The sequence below is a fragment of the Aulonocara stuartgranti genome (genome assembly GCF_965226115.1).
Source record: "Aulonocara stuartgranti genome assembly, chromosome: 2".
Lineage (NCBI taxonomy): Eukaryota > Metazoa > Chordata > Actinopteri > Cichliformes > Cichlidae > Aulonocara > Aulonocara stuartgranti.
The window spans coordinates 35,708,443-35,727,159 of record NC_138940.1 but is presented as its reverse complement, the minus strand read 5'-3'; the positions used below and the strand labels follow the sequence as shown (position 1 = coordinate 35,727,159).

General features: G+C 38.0%; 1 protein-coding gene and 1 long non-coding RNA gene across 8 annotated transcripts in view; one reads left to right on the top strand and one right to left on the bottom strand.

Moving 5' to 3' along the window:
* Nucleotides 1–18,717, bottom strand: part of fgf13a (fibroblast growth factor 13a) — a 96,675-nt gene that overhangs the window by 49,359 nt on the left and 28,599 nt on the right. The gene's annotated exons all lie outside the window — the stretch shown is intronic.
* The window catches only part of LOC309720032, a 30,708-nt gene continuing 25,356 nt past the window's right edge, over nucleotides 13,366–18,717 (top strand). For all 3 annotated transcript variants that reach the window (XR_014280392.1, XR_014280393.1, XR_014280394.1), the window contains exon 1: nucleotides 13,366–13,550. This is a non-coding gene — a long non-coding RNA (uncharacterized lncRNA). The remainder of the gene's footprint in view (nucleotides 13,551–18,717) is intronic.

Below are 18,717 nucleotides of genomic sequence, written 5' to 3'. Positions count from 1 at the left end.
TACTGACAGGCAGAGCAGGGAGAGAGAGTACAGGAGGATAAAAGAGAATAAGAAAGAAATAGACAGGCTCAGATAAAGAACACTAAGATCACAAAAATAACTCAAATAACAGACAGACAAATAAACAACAGTGGGGGTTGTGTTATATATATCCTTAGTCTCTGAAAAGGAAAAGTGTTAAAATAACACAAAGAAAAGATAAGGGGACCAAGAACAGTTCAATGTTCAAACTCAGTGTTATGGCAGGTTTTTAGCAGGCACTGGACCAGCACTTAAATGAGGTGATTGGGGTTGGGAGAATAATATTAAGTTGTGGACAAGCCAAAGCAGGCAAACGTGCAGTCTGCTACAGTATATATGAAGCAAGCATCCCAGAATCTTAAGGCCCCTTTCTGACAACATATCCACCCCATTTATTTTGAGTAGGCAAGCAAATGCAAGGCCATGCACAACCCCCCAGATCACACTGGGTGGCCACATTTGCTTTCATGAAATCATGCTTGGGACAAGTGACATTAAGGAGAGTTTTTATAACTTGACTCTGCATGTCTCTATAGGATTTCTGGGGTCTTGTGAAGATCCTTGTGTTTCTGATTCGGTCTGGACTGGGCCTAATGCATCCGTCCTCTTTCAGGCACAATGCATGGGCTTTAATCATTGACCTATTTTCTCTCTGTTGATGGATTAGCTACAAGCAAACCAGTCCAAATAAATTGTATCTTTTTATCCTAATGGATTTCAGTGTCATGCCTCTCTCTGACACACTTATTATTAAATGAAAATGACAAAAGAGAAGGCCATTAATCATCTGCCTCCACTGAACCACAAATAGGAGTAATACCCTGTTCATCTATGACATGTGTGACCAACATAATTATCTTCCATTTGCAGAAAAATGACATTATGAATAATTCCAAGGTTTTACATATAACTCATGACTCATTTTCCCTCACATTCAACTGATGATCTGATATTAAATCTTTTTGTATTGCATGTAAACTTCAGTCAGCCTCATCCAGAGGGCTAATCCATGAATTGATAAATACAAACTCAGATGTACAAACACGTACACAGACCCTCAGCACACATTGATGTGGATGCACTGTACTTTAACACCTAGTATGTCAAGGTACATACACACCTCACACATATCTTGAAAAAACATCTTGTACTCTTGTTTTGACTGTTTAATATTATACCTGTCATTTATTGACCTTGATATGTTGTAACCATATGGAGGAAATCCTGACAGAGCAGTGTGCAATCCACTATGACTTCCAAACTCTAAGATTAAAAAACAAACAGCATGAAAAAGTATATAAGCAGCACATGGCCTTACTTAATGTTTTTAACTAGTCTTCAAGATAACCTATAAGTTACTGAACACTGTGTTGTAGAGATGAAATGTTCTTCATCTAGTCTATGTGCTGCACACCAGCAACAAATCAACAATCCCAAACATATAGCTAGACTAAAAAAGGAAAAGGAGTCAGAGCCCTGAACGTCATAGACATCTGTGGTTACAAGAATCAACACGAGGCACCCAATGCCCTTACAGCCAAAGAAAGCTGTTGCAAGTTCTTTATGATGCTGAAGAACAACCAACCTTCCAAGTAAAAACTATGCAGGTGTACATGGACTTTACTACTTTAAAGATCATGGGTGGGTCCATAAAATATTAATTTGAGTTTATTCTCACTCACTCATTCTTTTAACTCATATTTTTATACTTTGTTTGAAGTCACTTGGAAAAGAAAAGTTAAATATAAGCTAGATTTTTTTTTAAATGTCCTAAAGCATCTTCACTTTTAGTCACTAAAATGTTTTCAGAGTGTGCTGTATTGTTATTAATGTACTCATAAATTGTTTGACTTTCCTGAACTGTTGATTATGGTGGGGTTTAATGGAAACAGTGGACTCTGTATAGGAGCAATATGTCTATCAGCAAATGGCAATCAGTGTGTGATTATAGTTCAAAAATCCAACTTAGGCAACATTATGACTATGATTAAGATTGTTGTTGTTAATGTTAATAATTATAATTGTTATTATTAAAATTATATATATAAAAAAAAACACCCAGCACGCCCCTGCGGGCGGTTTATCCTTCAAGCTCGGGTCCTCTACCAGAGGCCTGGGAGCTTGAGGGTCCTGCGCAGTATCTTAGCTGTTCCCAGGACTGCGCTCTTCTGGACAGAGATCTCCGATGTTATTCCCGGGATCTGCTGGAGCCACTCGCCTAGCTTGGGAGTCACCGCACCTAGTGCTCCGATTACCACGGGGACCACCGTTACCTTCACCCTCCACATCCTCTCGAGCTCTTCTCTGAGCCCTTGGTATTTCTCCAGCTTCTCGTGTTCCTTCTTCCTGATATTGCTGTCATTCGGAACCGCTACATCGATCACTACGGCCGTCTTCTTCTGTTTGTCTACCACCACTATGTCCGGTTGGTTAGCCACCACCATTTTGTCCGTCTGTATCTGGAAGTCCCACAGGATCTTAGCTCGGTCATTCTCCACCACCCTTGGGGGCATCTCCCATTTTGACCTCGGGACTTCCAGGTTATACTCGGCACAGATGTTCCTGTACACTATGCCGGCCACTTGGTTATGGCGTTCCATGTATGCCTTGCCTGCTAGCATCTTGCATCCTGCTGTTATGTGCTGGATTGTCTCTGGGGCATCTTTACACAGCCTGCACCTGGGGTCTTGCCTGGTGTGATAGACCCCAGCCTCTATGGATCTTGTGCTCAGAGCTTGTTCTTGTGCTGCCATGATTAGTGCCTCTGTGCTGTCTTTCAGTCCAGCTTTGTCCAGCCACTGGTAGGATTTCTGGATATCAGCCACCTCCTCTATCTGCCGGTGGTACATACCGTGCAGGGGCCTGTCCTTCCATGATGGTTCCTCGTCTCCCTCCTCTTTCTTGGGTTTCTGCTGCCTGAGGTATTCACTGAGCACTCGGTCAGTTGGGGCCATCTTCCCAATGTATTCTTGGATGTTCCTTGTCTCATCCTGGACTGTGGTGCTGGCACTCACCAGTCCCCGGCCCCCTTCCTTCCGCTTAGCGTACAGCCTCGGGGTGCTGGACTTGGGGTGAAACCCTCCATGCATGGTAAGGAGCTTTCATATATATATATATATATATATATATATATATATATATATATATATACATAGTGCGGTGACTCCCAAGCTAGGCGAGTGGCTCCAGCAGATCCCGGGAACAACATCGGAGATCTCTGTCCAGAAGAGCGCAGTCCTGGGAACAGCTAAGATACTGCGCAGGACCCTCAAGCTCCCAGGCCTCTGGTAGAGGACAGGAGCTTGAAGGATAAACTGCCCGCAGGGGCGTGCTGGGTGTTTTATATATATATATATATATATATATATATATATATATATATATATATATATATAATTGTAACAGAGGAATTATGACTTGATAATAGTTACACCAAGACTCCAATCACAGTGGAAAAAGCCAGCTTATTAGACTAAATAAACAACCTTTTAGCAAGACCAGAGTCCTAAACAATGACCATAAACTCTAAAGTTAGTACAGAACGTCCCTTGCTTGGCACAGTATGTGTCTCCTCACATATTTAATAGATAGATACGCAGAGCATATATTCAATTTTCCACACCTGGAACAATCAGTTATCACATAAATTGTGTCCTGCACAACTCAGCGGCATGTTTGCTCCTCTTTGATGCTCTCAGATAACCTTTCTCCAGTAGTTCAACTCAGCAAAAAATATATTTATATATACCGGTAACTTTTCATATAAATAAGTAGCTCAGACTGATTCAAATAGCAACACAAAACAATGCCAGAAAGGAGTCAGTCAAGAGAATATTCAAATATTCGCTCCATCTTTTAGCAGTTTTCTCCCTGTCCCATGTTTGCTTTGTATTCTTCACAAGAAAACTAAACATAGACTCTTTCGCCATTATTATAATTATTCCAAAGCTCGATAGAGTTAAGCTGTAAACCATTTACTACATATTTAATCCTTTATATCATTTTTACTAAATATACCTTTCTGAGGTCACTGCTGATGTAGAAAATGGGAACGGGTGTAAAAGACAGGGAGAAAAGACTCTTGAGAACTACAACAAATGTCTAATTACAGCCAGCAATTATTAATGAGCCAGCTAACTGTTGGCTCATTAGAGGTAATAAAAAAGAGTGACGATGGGGCTAAGAGGACGACTGCAAAGGAGGGGGTAGGCACTATGTTTTACAGCTTTCATCCTCTCCCCGGCCTTGATGAAGAACGCATATTTGGGAATGAAGGACGCATGATGGATGATACAGCGAGGCTTGGTACCTCACTCTCCATCAGGACAGCCACTCACAGACAGAGTGAAATGTCAGCCAGGTTCGTGATAGTCCGTGATCTATAGACACCAGTGCTGCCGCACTGGACCTCCAGCAAACTGCAATAGATATTCCTGCCTCTCTGACAGGAATAAATCTAACAGTAAGGAGAAATACTTACAAATAAAGTGCAGGGCAGTGCAGGATATATCTTGCTTTGGTTAGTTGAACATCTATTTAACACCCCCTACCATTAGGTCATGTGTGCAACAGTACAGTAGATGTGCTGCGTATTTATAGTATGTAGAATAAAGTAAGTAAGGCACAATAACAATGTTGTGCTCATTTTCATATTTGGGTTTATCTATGTTACTGTGGGACAAAGGAGCAGGCTTAATATGAACAGGTATTATTGTTCACATGCTCAAACTTCCATCTGCCATGGTCAAATGAGGTTCAAGGACAACCAACTGATGTAGTGTCAGATCTAGAGAAATGGCTTTGACTTCCATAGGTGCACTGGTAATTTGCACCAGTTACTCAAGTCATGGCTTGTATCCATCACGAAGGCGACGCACATGCATCACGTGCTTGACAAATAGCATACTCACTAAATTAGAATCAAAATTAAGCACAGAAAACGGGTCTGTAGCCTGAGGTTTGTGTTTCAAAAATAGCCTGGCCTCAATGTAGTTTTACAAGAAGCAGAATCTAGCACATTGTCTTCTGGGATGCTTTTGGTTCAGCGTGGCTCAATCTCAAGAAAGAATAGTTTTATTTTGGTTGTAAGTCACCTTGCAGGCAGCAGAGAAAGTAAGTCGAGTTGAACTGGAGGTTTTCTTTGAAACGCAGAATGAGCTTGCATTTTTATTCCTGCTCTATCATGCCTCTGAACTGTCACACTCACTTTTTCTTTGTCTCTTTTTCTTTTGCTTCTTTTTTTTTTTTACATAACCAGCAACTTTATGGAGTGGTAGTTTTAAATACCATAAGCTCATCTAATAGATAACCTTTCTAATTACTATGAATCTGATCCAGCCAGAAAAACACTAGCAGCCTTATTTTGTTTTATCTTTCTATATCTATAATAAACCCTAACCAAGGTTTCTGCATTGCTTAGCCTTCATTATGTCTAATAGCTGTTATATTTTATAGATGAATTAAACTTTTAAATTGTGGCTTTAGCGTATGGAGAAATGTAAAATATTGTGTATGTTTTCAGATAATTTGTCATGCTCCAGTAGTATTATAGTATATTAAAACTTATGTCAGAATCCAATTCCATTAGTAGAAAGAAAGCACAACTTGTAAAGGACCACAGAGCAATTATTCAAATGCAACATGATATGGCCATAGCTCCGGTCATGCTCCCCCAGCAAAAGCAATCCATTTACACCAATATGTACCATGTATAGAAGCTATGAGTCTGCCTCAAAGGGGCGGCAGACATCGTGTCCTATTTATTCATCTAGAAATGAGTAGGTGTTGAAATATTGTGTCTTTTCTCAAACAATAAGCTTCAAAACAATGTGGAAAAAACAGGAAGTCTTGGTCCACTGAACTAAGGCGCAACAGAACAAGGAATTTAAGACGTTGCCATGAGGAGAAAAAGGTATGGCCAAAGGAGGACAATGAGTAGAAGCTTCTGACCAACTCTTCTAGTATGAGCCCAATCGACTGAGTTACTTTTGGTGGCTTTAATAGGTTACTAAAAAGAAAAGCCTTTTTAAAACTGCTGTAGTAACATGCAGAACACTTGTTTCTCTTCTTCTAAAATTGCATCAGTGGTCTTAGAACATAATTTGTGACCCCTGTTGAGGTGTCTTAGCAAGTTACTGTAGGAGTTACTGTGGTAGAGCGCTATCAGAAGTTCTCATAGGATTTTCTGCTTGCAAATTAGTGAAATAAAGGTGTATTTCTGAACAGCGTGGCATTGAAAATAATAGGGTTCAGTATAACAGACTTCCAATGTAGGGATCCCTTAATAATAAGAAGTATAAAAGCTATCATTTATATTTAAAAATGTAAATATTGGTATATGTAATGATAGACAGTATAATATACATAATAGCACCATAACCAATAGCACCAATAGTTATCCCGCTGGCACTCAAACAGTGCAGTATTGCACCTACCATAATACTACCTACTACGCAAGTGAATAAGGAAGAATAAGAATAACTAGCAGGGGTTGACAAAGTTTTTGTCAAAGAAAAAAATAATGGATATTTATGAGAAGTCTAGAAAGATCATTGTAAACCTAAGTGCTTGGTTATTCTTAACCTTACTATAAAACGTGCCCTGAGAGTAATTTTTTACATGTAATTTCACCTTTTTTGACACTTTTTTTCTCACCTTTTGCTCTAATGTGCTACTTTGCATGTATGCACACAAGCATTTATAGACGCACAGATGAACATGTAAAATGTTTCATCTCCCTCCCCGTCATGCATTCAAATATTTCTGGGTTCAAACACGCACTCATGCTGAGAGAGATTAATGTTAAAGATCCATTTCACCGCAATTAACAGCTGACGAGAGCAAACTGGATCATAAAGTCTATACTACTGCCTGCTGATTAATAGGCCTTTGACTGCGGGATGACTGAAACATTGTGGGAGGTGGTTCAAGGGTAATAGGATCAACAAAGCCTGAGAGGTAAGTGACTCCAAGTAGCTTATGATATATCTCATGTCAAATCCACTTCAAAGTCACATACGATTTATACTTTCTTTTCACATCAACCCCACGCTCGCTGTAGAACATTACGAATAACGTTACACCGATCGAAAGAACATGTAGCTTGTCCATCACACTATATGGCTTGCCGGTGTTTAAAAGCATATACTTTGATGTGCAGTCATCTTCCCATGGGGATTTTAATAGGAAACATCTGTCTTTTAAGCATAAGACGATTAGCACAGTGTCAACTATCTCCTCCAAAAGCCCTTGGATTTGAAGAAATTAACCAGGCATTGACATGGTAAGAGTGGATATTAAAACATAAAATACATAAAATCTTCATAATCAATTCTGGAAAAACAGACAGTCAATCTTGTTGCAAGATTTAAAAAAATTAAAAAATAAATGTTTTGGTTACATTTTTGATGACATTAAGCTGCCTGTGAAGCTTGTAATTGATTAATTTTCTGGAAGTGGCCGATTGCAGCCTTTTTGTTTTATTAACCAGTTCAGAATGTGATATAATAAAATTACTCCTTAGCCTAAAAAAGAAATTCAAACAGTTGCTGCTTTCAAATGACATGGCAAGTTCATTAATGCACTGCAGAAGTCTGTAGCAGCTGTTTGACTGCTCTTGGCTCCAAGCAGAGCATTTGTTGCTTTTTGATGAAAAAACATGTGATATAGCTATGAATGGGTGAACAGAAAGATGCCACTCGTGTTAATGGATCGATGCACTTAATTAAAGTGGGCAATTGTTCTTCAAAAGCACACCATGTGGTGCACAGAGAGCAAAGGGAGAAAAAAATAAGTAGCATGTAAAACACTTTGCAAAAGCCATAAATGTGTCCTTGAGAGGTCCAGTGGTATTTGTGGCCTTAGATGCTCAATACAAAAAAATGAGAAATTGCTTGCTGCCAACAGAGCACTGTCATCTAGTGAGTTGGATAGAAGGAGGTAATCTCAGTGTGAGACCTGCAGCTGAGTGCAAGAGAAAGAGCGAATCCATGCTGTTGGCCCATGAAGCCAAGTATCATTGTCTGGAGCATAGTAGTTATAGATCTCCTGTAGTCAGTCGGTTTAATCTGACGAGAAAACAATAATTAAAACATTCAAAAGCTGTAAACTAGCATCAGTATTTGACATAATCAATTATTTAAACCCACTAAGTTTGTCATTTCTTGTTGTCCAATAGTATTATATAATGGCATGCAGTGCACCTGCCTTCTAGGTAGCAGTGGCAGCAGTCATCCAATAACTAACTGCACTAACTAATGTCTGAGTTCATGGTTGACTAAGTGCAAATGGCAATCTCACATTCTATATTACACATTACTATAAGTTAGTATGAGGTCATCGGGTCTTGGGTCAGTGTTAAGTAAACTCTACCTCAAACTACATAGAGGTAAAGAGCAAAGTAGACAAAGTACTGAGCGGTTCAAACACTATATCACTAAATTCAAAGTTAAAATTTGAGAAGTTGTGTAACTGGATGTGAGTACCATATAATCATATCACCACTAAGCCTTCACAGGTTGTGACAAGACTCTTTATTAATTACTGCACTGAAATAGTCCTTGAACCAAGCCTTTCCGCCAAGAACACAGTCTCTGGCAGAGCAAATATGGAGGGCAGCATCTTCCTGTGCCTTCTGCCAACCAGATCAGATCCCAGATGGGCATCAAAACCTATCGTACTTTAGTTTATTAATGCACATTTACAGCCTTCACTGTTGTTAGAGGAGGAAAGGTAGCAGAGGGAGAGGGGGCGGAGAAGGAAAGTGGAGGAGTAAAGCCATTTGCACAGTTTTAAAGAACAAGAGTACGAGGTGGAGAAGAGAAAATCAGGGTGACCTTATTAGTGTGAGTCTATTTACTGAATTTCTGCAGCAAACATGTTGAAGAGTCTTCAAGTCTTTTATGACAGATCAGTATTTTTAAAAAAATAACAGCTCCAGGGATGGAAATGAGAAATGTTAGATTTAAAGTTGAAGTGGTCAAGAAAAATGCCTCTCTCCATATCGCTTTGCAGAGATTTGGAAGAGAAAGAAGTCACTGAATACTTCATAGGACCTATATTTTTTAAAGACTAAAAATATGTAAACTATGTAAATATAAAACTCAACAAACTTAGATAAATATTTTAATTTGTGTTTATTAATTTAAAAATAAAGTACTGTTAAATTATCACAGCTGTGGCAACCAAACACTTTAATTAACAAACACCTCAGACACTACAGAATTAAATGTTAAAAGAGTAGTGAAACACACTTGTTTTACAGGGTTTTTTGTTTGGTTTTTGTTGGGGGGGTTTTCCAGCCAAGTGTTGTTCACTCTGCAAAAGTGAACATTACAAAAAAATTACAGAAAATGTGTTTTTGTTAACCTCATTGTGTTGTGACTGTGTTGTTAAGAGCTGCAATAAACACTGTTCCATATGTCTTCTTTGATTAATATGCTCTATAAAAGTCCTGCAGTGTGTGTTAATAATGTGTGGGTATTGAGGGGGAGTTTATGAGGAAATGAAATTCAAATAAAAAGTTATGAGCCTCTGGTGAGACCTGGAGATTTATACTGCAATCCATGGTTTTTAAAGCCACGTCTGGTATTATTCCTTGTAGGAGCTTTAATTATATATTCACGATAGTTTTTTAAGTAAACATGCTGTAGATATGAATATGAAGGATAAATAAAACTGGGTAAAATTTGGAGAACATGTGAAGCGGGACAACTTCTACCAAATTAATTTTTTTAAAAGCACGGGGATCAGTTAATAGCTTCTTTTAGGACAATATCAGGTAATATAGCTAACCCTTTCTGCTATATTAACATGTAATTAACATACTGTCAAATTCTAAATTGACCCAAGAGTCCCAGCTTGCTTGCCCTTGATGTAGGATTACATAAAGGATTCCAAAATCCAGACATTCAGAGAGAAGAGATTTAGGAACAGCTAATCCCAAAATCTGAATCATGAAATATATGTGATTGATTTTTGGTGCCTTTGATTCCTCATGCTGTATTTTGGAAGGTTCAGAGGTAGTTTTTTTTAACTGTATCTTTTTAAAAAAAAAAGATATTTGTTATGTTTTATGAAAAAAACTAAAGCAGTAGACTGCCAAAAAAAAAAGGGCAAAACAAAGTTCTGTCTCAACTGTCTGATGATCTGAACTGGAACAAATCAGGTTATTCCAGAACAGTATGGTGCAAGAGTAACAGGAGGCCTTAAAATAAGGGAAACTTGATCTTCTATTGGCTTGTATGCTTTGCATTAGTATTTACTCAGTGTCAGTAATTTTCAGATATTTGATATTGTTTTACCCCTAACACTGATCAGCAAAACCAATTTCTATTTTTTTTTTGATGAAGATGATAATTTTTTCAAAATTTATTATAATATAGAAAATAGATAAAGACTATATGTAATAGATACAGTTATGCTTACCAAGATGGTAAATGTAAAAGGTAAATGTAGAGAATATAATGTACCACTTTGGAAAGTTTGTCCTAGAAATTAGATTATGTATTTGCAGATCCATTAATTTCTCATTGTATTATTAGAATATGAATTGAACTACATATTCCAGTTCTTGTCATGTGACAATTGACAAATCCTGTTCATTCGCAGCTGTTACACACCCTCAACCTTTCCTACTACATAAGCCAACATCACAGCTGCTGAACCATCATGTGCTCAACACACTCTCCCAAACACACCCAGCTACATTCTCAAATGTTCAACCAGTAGAAAATGGCACATGGGGACATTTAAAGTGGTGTTGGTAGCAGTCATCAGTCATAGTATTGCCAAAATAGTTCATATGATGTTCAGCACATCCCTAGATGCCATATTCACACAGAAAAAGAATGTTTCTTTTCTGGTGCTTTGCTCCTGTATAACAGTGTCTGCATTTGTGAAATCACAATTATTTGAATTTTTGTCTGTTGTTTTGACACTTTAATAACCGTTTAAAGTAAAACACAGATCCACCTTTTTTTTCCTCTTTTCATCTGTTTTATACCAAGTCTTAGTCCCCAGCATAATACGTCAGTGGGAAATGGTGACTGCCTCACTTTGTCTCCCTGTCTAAATCCTACACAAGCTCTGACGATGGTCTGCCAGCACAGTGAAAAAAAACCTACCTCTTCTGAGGCCTCTGTCACTTTGAAGAAATCAAACTGGAGCTGTAGCACGTAACACCCACGTCACAGCACGACAGCGCCGACAACAATTTCATTCCGGCTGTTTATGGTGAGCTCATTGTCTCTGGTCATCTTGGCTCTCGTGTTTCTCACAGCTGACTGACTCAAATGTGATTGTGTACGTTGAACAAGCCTGCATACCGCAGTTTGCATGGGAGGGAGTATCTGGGAAGTCCATCTGCCCAAAGGGCCTAGGGGCATGTGAAGACTATGCTTGTGTGTGTATTTTTATATTCATGTTTTACCTTTATGAGCCAGGACAGTTACGGAAAGTGAGGACATTCCTGCTATTCCTCTGTTTGAACTATCAAAAGCCCATTTCACAGATAAGTCAGAGTTAGGGCTTTACACATAATACGTTTATGTGTGATAATAAAATGTGCTATATAAGCAAAACTGCCACTGCTAATTGGAGGGCATTTTAACCCATTGTTAGATCGTTGCTAAATAAGAACCTACAGGGGTCTAATATTTACTTGGATGCCAAATCCTTGTGGTGTAGGACTTTACAAGAGAACACATACATCATACTAAGATGTATATATAGTTCCAAGACATAATCGAGACTCGACAATAGCTAAAATTATTAGCCACCATTTCTTACTGACATCTACTGATATCTTATGCTGGGTACTAAGGCTTGGTACACAGATGGAAAGTATCTAAGTATTTTTTTGAAAGTGACTTTCTATTGGCTGCTAGGGCTTTTTATGTGTTTGTTTGGCGACCGCCTTTCAAAGACCCTCAAAATTCAAGTTGTTCTTTATCTGTGGTGCTCTCTTCATGTTTTTTGATCTTATCATTTGAAGTTATCATATGGTAGTTGATATTGAATATATTTTTCATACAGTCCCCCGCCAAGAATTTTTTAAAGTGCCCATCTTTTTACAGTTTCAAGGACAACTTCCAAGATGTTTCCGTGAAACGGGCTACCTGGTGCATTAAGTTACTGTAGTTTTATGTCACAGCTTGAAAACCTTGTTTTGCATAAAGCTAAATAAAGTTGACTATTTATGGTTCAAATATTTTGCCAGTTTAACTACAGAGAGAACTTTTTGGGTGGGTTTCCAAGCAGGTGTGGCAATGTCTCTCTAATTTATCAGCATATCTTGTGTTACAAGGAGGGTGGTTGAATCTAAAACTTTAAAAGAAAGCAAATGTTTGAAATGAAAGACAGTGTGATAAATAAACTATGTCTACAAAGTGCTGCAGCTGAGTGCAGTTCTGGTTCTGACTTCTTACCAGGTTGACATTCTGAGTCTGTGCGTGTGTTTTTGTGTGCGTGTTTGGAAAGGATAGGATGGGCATCAGATGACGCAACAGTACCAGCATTTTATGACTACACAGAAGCCATTACAAAGTTGAAGAGTACAGCGGAGAGAGAGGGAGAGAAAGAGGGATGAGTGTAGGATTTAGCTTCACACCAAGACATAAATTATGCATTCGGGCCATCCAGACATGTAGTTGTGTATCTTTTATGAATGCCTTACAGAGGCAAAGCAAGTTTAGCTAACATTTCAGTGCTACACATTAAGTGAGAGAGAGAGTGAGCGAGAGTGGTAGATGTAAAAGGGGCATTGGGGGGGGGGGGGGGGGGGGGGTATTTTAGCAGTAACGTCTGACACAACCTATGATAAAAGCTGTCATCCGAGAGCAGTGCAGCAAAAGAGGTTCATTCCATCCGTCTTATGTGGGCACTGCACTTGAAGGATTTAAAAAAGTGATACATGGAGTAGAGTTCTCCCACTCTCGCAGTTTGATCCCAAGTGAGCGTTTTATAGGAATTGCATCCAGTCATAAACAAACAGGGCAAATGGCACCATCTGTGCAAACTGGATGAGGGGGTTATCATTTTAAGTCCTGCAGATAGTGACCATTAAAAAACAGGACCACTATAAAAGACCACACTTTTTCATCAAGTGTCATCTCCTTTGATCTTAAAGAAAAGATACATGTGTGTCAGCATGTAACCAACTATAAGTCCAGGTGTAGTTGTACTGCCAGTAGTAGTAAATATAAGTGGAAAAACTGTGCACATGTGCGCGTCCAATGCTGAGTGAAGCTCCAGGCTAGGTTTACTATCTAGTGTTTACAGAGAGCCTGATCAGAGGGATTACAATTACACAGGAACTGCTTAAGACAGCTGCTTTACTCAGTGTTATCAAGCCACCCACACTCACCATACGCTGACACCTAACAACACGCACAAGTGGTAAATGGAAATCTACACCCTTCCTGGTATTTACGAGCACTTAAAACAGTAACAGGTGACGATCTGGGGTGCTGGTAGATTTATTGACAACATTTCTCCAGCGATTACTGGCATCCGGACATATCAAACAACAGGCAAGTAACATAGCATCAGAAAATACCTTTGTTTTTCAGTCTGTATGTCATACTGCAATTTCTTGTAACTATTCAATTTTAAGGCACTAATAGTGAGCATCATTCACAAGTATGTATGAATAGTGTAGACTTAAACAGAGACAAAAGACATGGGTTTTGCCAGTTTGACAGTGTTTACTGGGATTGGAAATGAAGACAGAAATGGCTTAAGCCAAATCAGATCCGTTCTCATACTTATTTATTTATTTATTTATTTTACAGAAACATTTTTTACAGTCACTCCAACTTGTTATATATTTGAACAATGAGAGACATCTGTCTTAATCTTGCTCATCATTTGCCCTAGGCTAGGTAGCCTACCTAAACACTCTCAAAACACTCGCTTACTGAAATACATCAATTCAGCCCAAAAATCAAATAACTTTTTTTTTGTTGCTCTATTTAAAATGTGACAATTTGGTTTCTAACAAATGTGGTTCAGCTCAACACCTCCCAAGAAAATCAAATACACTAGATTTAGTCTGATCTGCCTCAAAATAAGCTTTTCTCCAGTGTGACAGAATGAAATAAAACTACATCATAGCAGTTATCCAGCAACTATTTTTAACACAACACAAAAAGCTGCCAGATTATTTAGTGATATCATGTGAGACTAAATGTCAGCTCCAGGGAGGGGAAAGAAAGCACCAGTTGTTGGTCATCTCCATGATGTTAAAGTGCTTCTGTAACTGAAAACCACTGGTTAGCCTGCCACACTTTTCCAGAACATTCTACACTGCAGGGTTTGAGGAATAACTGGTGAGCCTCACTAAAATGCTCCAGCTTCATTTTTTATATGCTTTCATTCATTTCATTCAGACATTCACCCACTGATAGATTCCTGTTGCCTGAATGGATTGCTGAAAATAAAGTACCTGGCCCATGCCTGCATCCTCTTCCTCCTGTAAAGAGAGATTACTGTGTTCTTCCCTCATTAATGGTGCCACAGCTGTTTGATTTTTGTGTATTTAAACAGCCAGCACTGATGAGCAGGCACCAAGGCCACAAAACAGTAAACCTGCTTACAGCATTGCAGATAATTGCTATGACAACATCCACAGTGGATAAGACATAGAGCGGCTGGAATAGAAACAAAGCAAATGTTTGCAATGTTCGATCAAATGAGGCAGTTTTTCCCATGAGATATGGGCTACAGTATGGTCGATACTTGTTTAATGAGGAACTATTGTATCAATTAGGCACTAATTACTCCATTATAGCTCTTGTGACTTTATAGTTGGGTAGTTTGTTAGTGGGATTCATCCAACAATTAATGCCATGGTGCCATGATTCAAATGCTGCTGACACTGTTCACAAGAGCAAAGTGTATATGTTCTTGTCTGTGCTGTTAACTTCACTTTTGTACACTGAACTTAAGTACAAGGCATGTTTGTCAGCTACATCAGCTATACTGTTATAATAATTATGCGATTGCCATATTTATACAGCAGAGGCTGTTTGCAGCAGTGATGGTATACTTTGATTTAATTTCTTATTTTAGTTACAATATGCTGTATTTTTATATTTTAATTATTTAAATGTCATTTGTATTAAACCTATCCCTAAAATGTTGCCCAGAAGTGCAGCTTTCCTATTTAAAAAAAAAAGAAATGCATTTTTCTTTAAAATGATGCCTCTGATCATATATCATAATTGTCATGTGATGACAATTATGAGCATTCTTGACAGTTTCATAGGTCAGTTTGTACTAACAGTGCTGCCCTTTAGTCCTAACAGAAAGCCAAGTAAAACACTAGAAACAAATGCCACACCACTGACCAATGAAAATGGCACTGAGAAAGATTCTTGATGCAGCATCCCTTCCCTCATGTTATTATAGTTGTATTGCCACAGCTACAGGCAAGATGTCATATTCAGCTGAGATGAAGAGATACTAAGAATAAACCCAGTATGCTCGGTGCTTGATAATAATATTAAAATCAAAAACACACGCACACGCATCAGGAGTGCAGGATTTGAAATTACGCACCACGGCAAACTATCACAGTGATCAGTAAAGCTACAGATTTTGTTTTGAATCACACCCAAAATTTGACTGCATCCATGACAATTTACGCAGATCATTGAAAGTCATTATCAGCTCCAGCTCCTGCGCTATCAGTGTCTGTCTTTCTAAAGACATCGAGCTCAGTCTTCATGGTAGCATACAAAGGTATTGTGAAATAAATGGTTTAGATTTTCTTTATTATGCTGTGTAACTGCTAATAAGGATGGTTTTCAAAGCAGTAACCAAATAATGTAAATTATGTATTTTGAGGAATGATTTTGATTCTTTGAGTAAAAAAATGAAAAAAGTACCAGTCACACCTAATTTATCTGAAATATACTTAATGAGGCTCTACATGTGCTTATACTGCATTTCTATTATAGCTGCAATGATAGAGCTATACATTTTTTTTGTTATTGGGTATACTTGTGTTGTTTTTGTACAATAGTAAATTAAATATTTGTAAGTTTTAGGCTGTTATTAGGACACAAGAAGACATTTGATGGCATTTTATACTCTACAATATTATGATTGTTCTATTTTCAGCCTTATGTTCATTTCTCTGTGCTTCAAAGCCTCTCTAAGACAACCATAATCCTACATATTTATGCAGCCTGTATTCCTGATAACAAGTCAACCAAAAATGCAAGATCAGTGGCGCACTTCTTCTATATATTAATAATACAGCCAACAATTAAGAGCATAATTTCTCTGTAATTTAATTAAATTTCAATGCATTATAATTTATATTAGAATGTAATTGTATTTGCCTAAAAGCTACATGTAGTGTGCCTACCTACTTCATGGTAGGGACTTCATGTTCTGCTTTACCAACTTACAAAAAAATAAATACTATCAAAATTTGCAGGCCTTATAATAGTACAGGTAACATTATAATGATAGAGCTAAAGTTAAGCAACTGGCACACACCCCAAACACCCCAGTGCACTCACAGTGTGACATAGGGAAATATTGTTTGTTTTTCCACAAAATTACCAAGAAAGTACACAGTAATTAAAATTACTTCCTGTAAAATACCATGAATTTAGGCACTACTTTAAATGAGTTTTGGACTTCCTAAATATAATCATAAAGTATTTTTTCTTCTTTCCTATAAAATACATGAAGTTATGCCCTACTTATACATGTAAAATTACTTACGCACTAACTAAAATTCTCCATGCAATTCTTAAAGTTATTTACATAATAATTTGTGTTTCTTTTCCTGTAAAATAATGGAAGTTATGAACTACCTAAAATTACTTATTAATGATTTCTTTGTTTCCTGTCTAAACCTGGCGTGTTGACCCTGATGAAGGCCACAGGCTGAAACGCGTTGGTCAATTATTAAAGTTGTTCATCTTCCCTCAAGTGTTGCTGGAGTTCCTGCATTGTAAACCTGGCGTGTTACCCAATTGTTATAGTGTACCTGTTTTTCAGTATTTGCAGGAAAATGTGATATAATATAAATATAATAGCATTTAATTACAGGAGGATTACACCCTTAGTCATTAGTTGTATTATAAAGTATCACTATTTTTTTTTCATTATGATACATAAGATATTTGGAAACTTTAGACTTCAGCAATGCCGCAGAAAATAAGTTTAAATCCCTTTAGACACATTACATACAGTTAGACCCAAACAGAACAGCATTTTTGATGCTTTCTGATTCCACAACTTATCAACAGGATTTTTAAACAAGGGTAAAAAGACCAGGTGCTCTTTTTAAATACAATAGCTCTCTGCCAGCAATCTGGAGTCATGGATCTGTCAGATTGTTTTGAGTACAGGTTTTCATTAAACTGTTGTATGCTGCTGTTTCCTATCTGATGTTGATAAGGGCTCTGACATAAAGTCACAGCCCTTTTTAATGTCAGAGCAGCAGACCTAATCCAGCAAACATGAACATGCTACCACTGGCATCAGTACTGAGGCGCTTACAACAGTACACATCATTCTCACAGACTTACAACTGATGCTTTCCCCACAGTCTATCAGGTCTAAATCTAATGCAGACTGGATATGCCTTTGTCCTTCATGTGACCTAACCACAAACACTCCATTATGGCTTGACACTATAAATCCCAGAGGGACTCTGGTTCAGTACATAAAGCACCTTTGCTCCAGCACAATTCCCTTAATTGAACTTTTTCATGTTACTCTGATTACCATGGTATGTCAAAAAGCTATTAGGGTAAAGTAGCCATTGCACACACTCAGCTTTTACTGTACTTCTAATTCTATCTAGTATGAACTGTCAGTCGCTGTGTCTTTAAACTGTAAAAAAAAAATGCATGTATGACATGTAGCATATAGCACAGTAAAATTTGGCAGCAAAGTTGAGTGATAATGGTTAGGAACTCCAATCACTAAAGTGAGCAGCAGTGCTTTTCCGTGACCTTTCTTGCTGCTAGCTTGATTTTCACCAGCCACAGAGGATTGTGTATAAAAGGGAAGAAATGATGAAAGATCTCTTTCAGGGTAGAGGCGATCTAATTTGAAAGAGGCCAACAGATGCACAGTAGTATAGCCACAGACTATACGCATACTACAGTTTAAGACACAACAACCGGCTAATATGTATATGGACTATAAAAAGACACACAGATTGCTCTTATGGGAAAAACGTTTGACGGTTATACAATAATCTGGAAGGTGATCATTGTATAATAATGTTCAATAGTCACCTTACTTTTCAATTTAAATACCAACAGTAGATTCAGATTTTAAGAGCATGCTTAAATTTTTCGTAAGCAGATGATTGTTGGTAATAAAAAAACGAAAGAAATATAGAATAGCAGCGTTTGTGAACCCGATGACCTGACTACCTTCTTGAAAATTTATAGAACGCACTTCTGCACCTCTCCACCTGTCACACGTCGGTACCTTCAGAGCTCATCCACAAATACTAACACTTCAAATACTTTAGCAGTAATCAGCACCACATCCACAATCATTCTCTTCATTCTTGGCCTGCCTTCAGCCTACTCAGTGACCTGCCCCCTGACCTCTGCCATAAACAGGTGTGATGACAGGCTGTAGGAGCAAAGCTGTGAACGTGGCACAAAGTTAAACGCATGACGACAGCTTAGCAACCAGTGAGTGTTTTAAAATAAC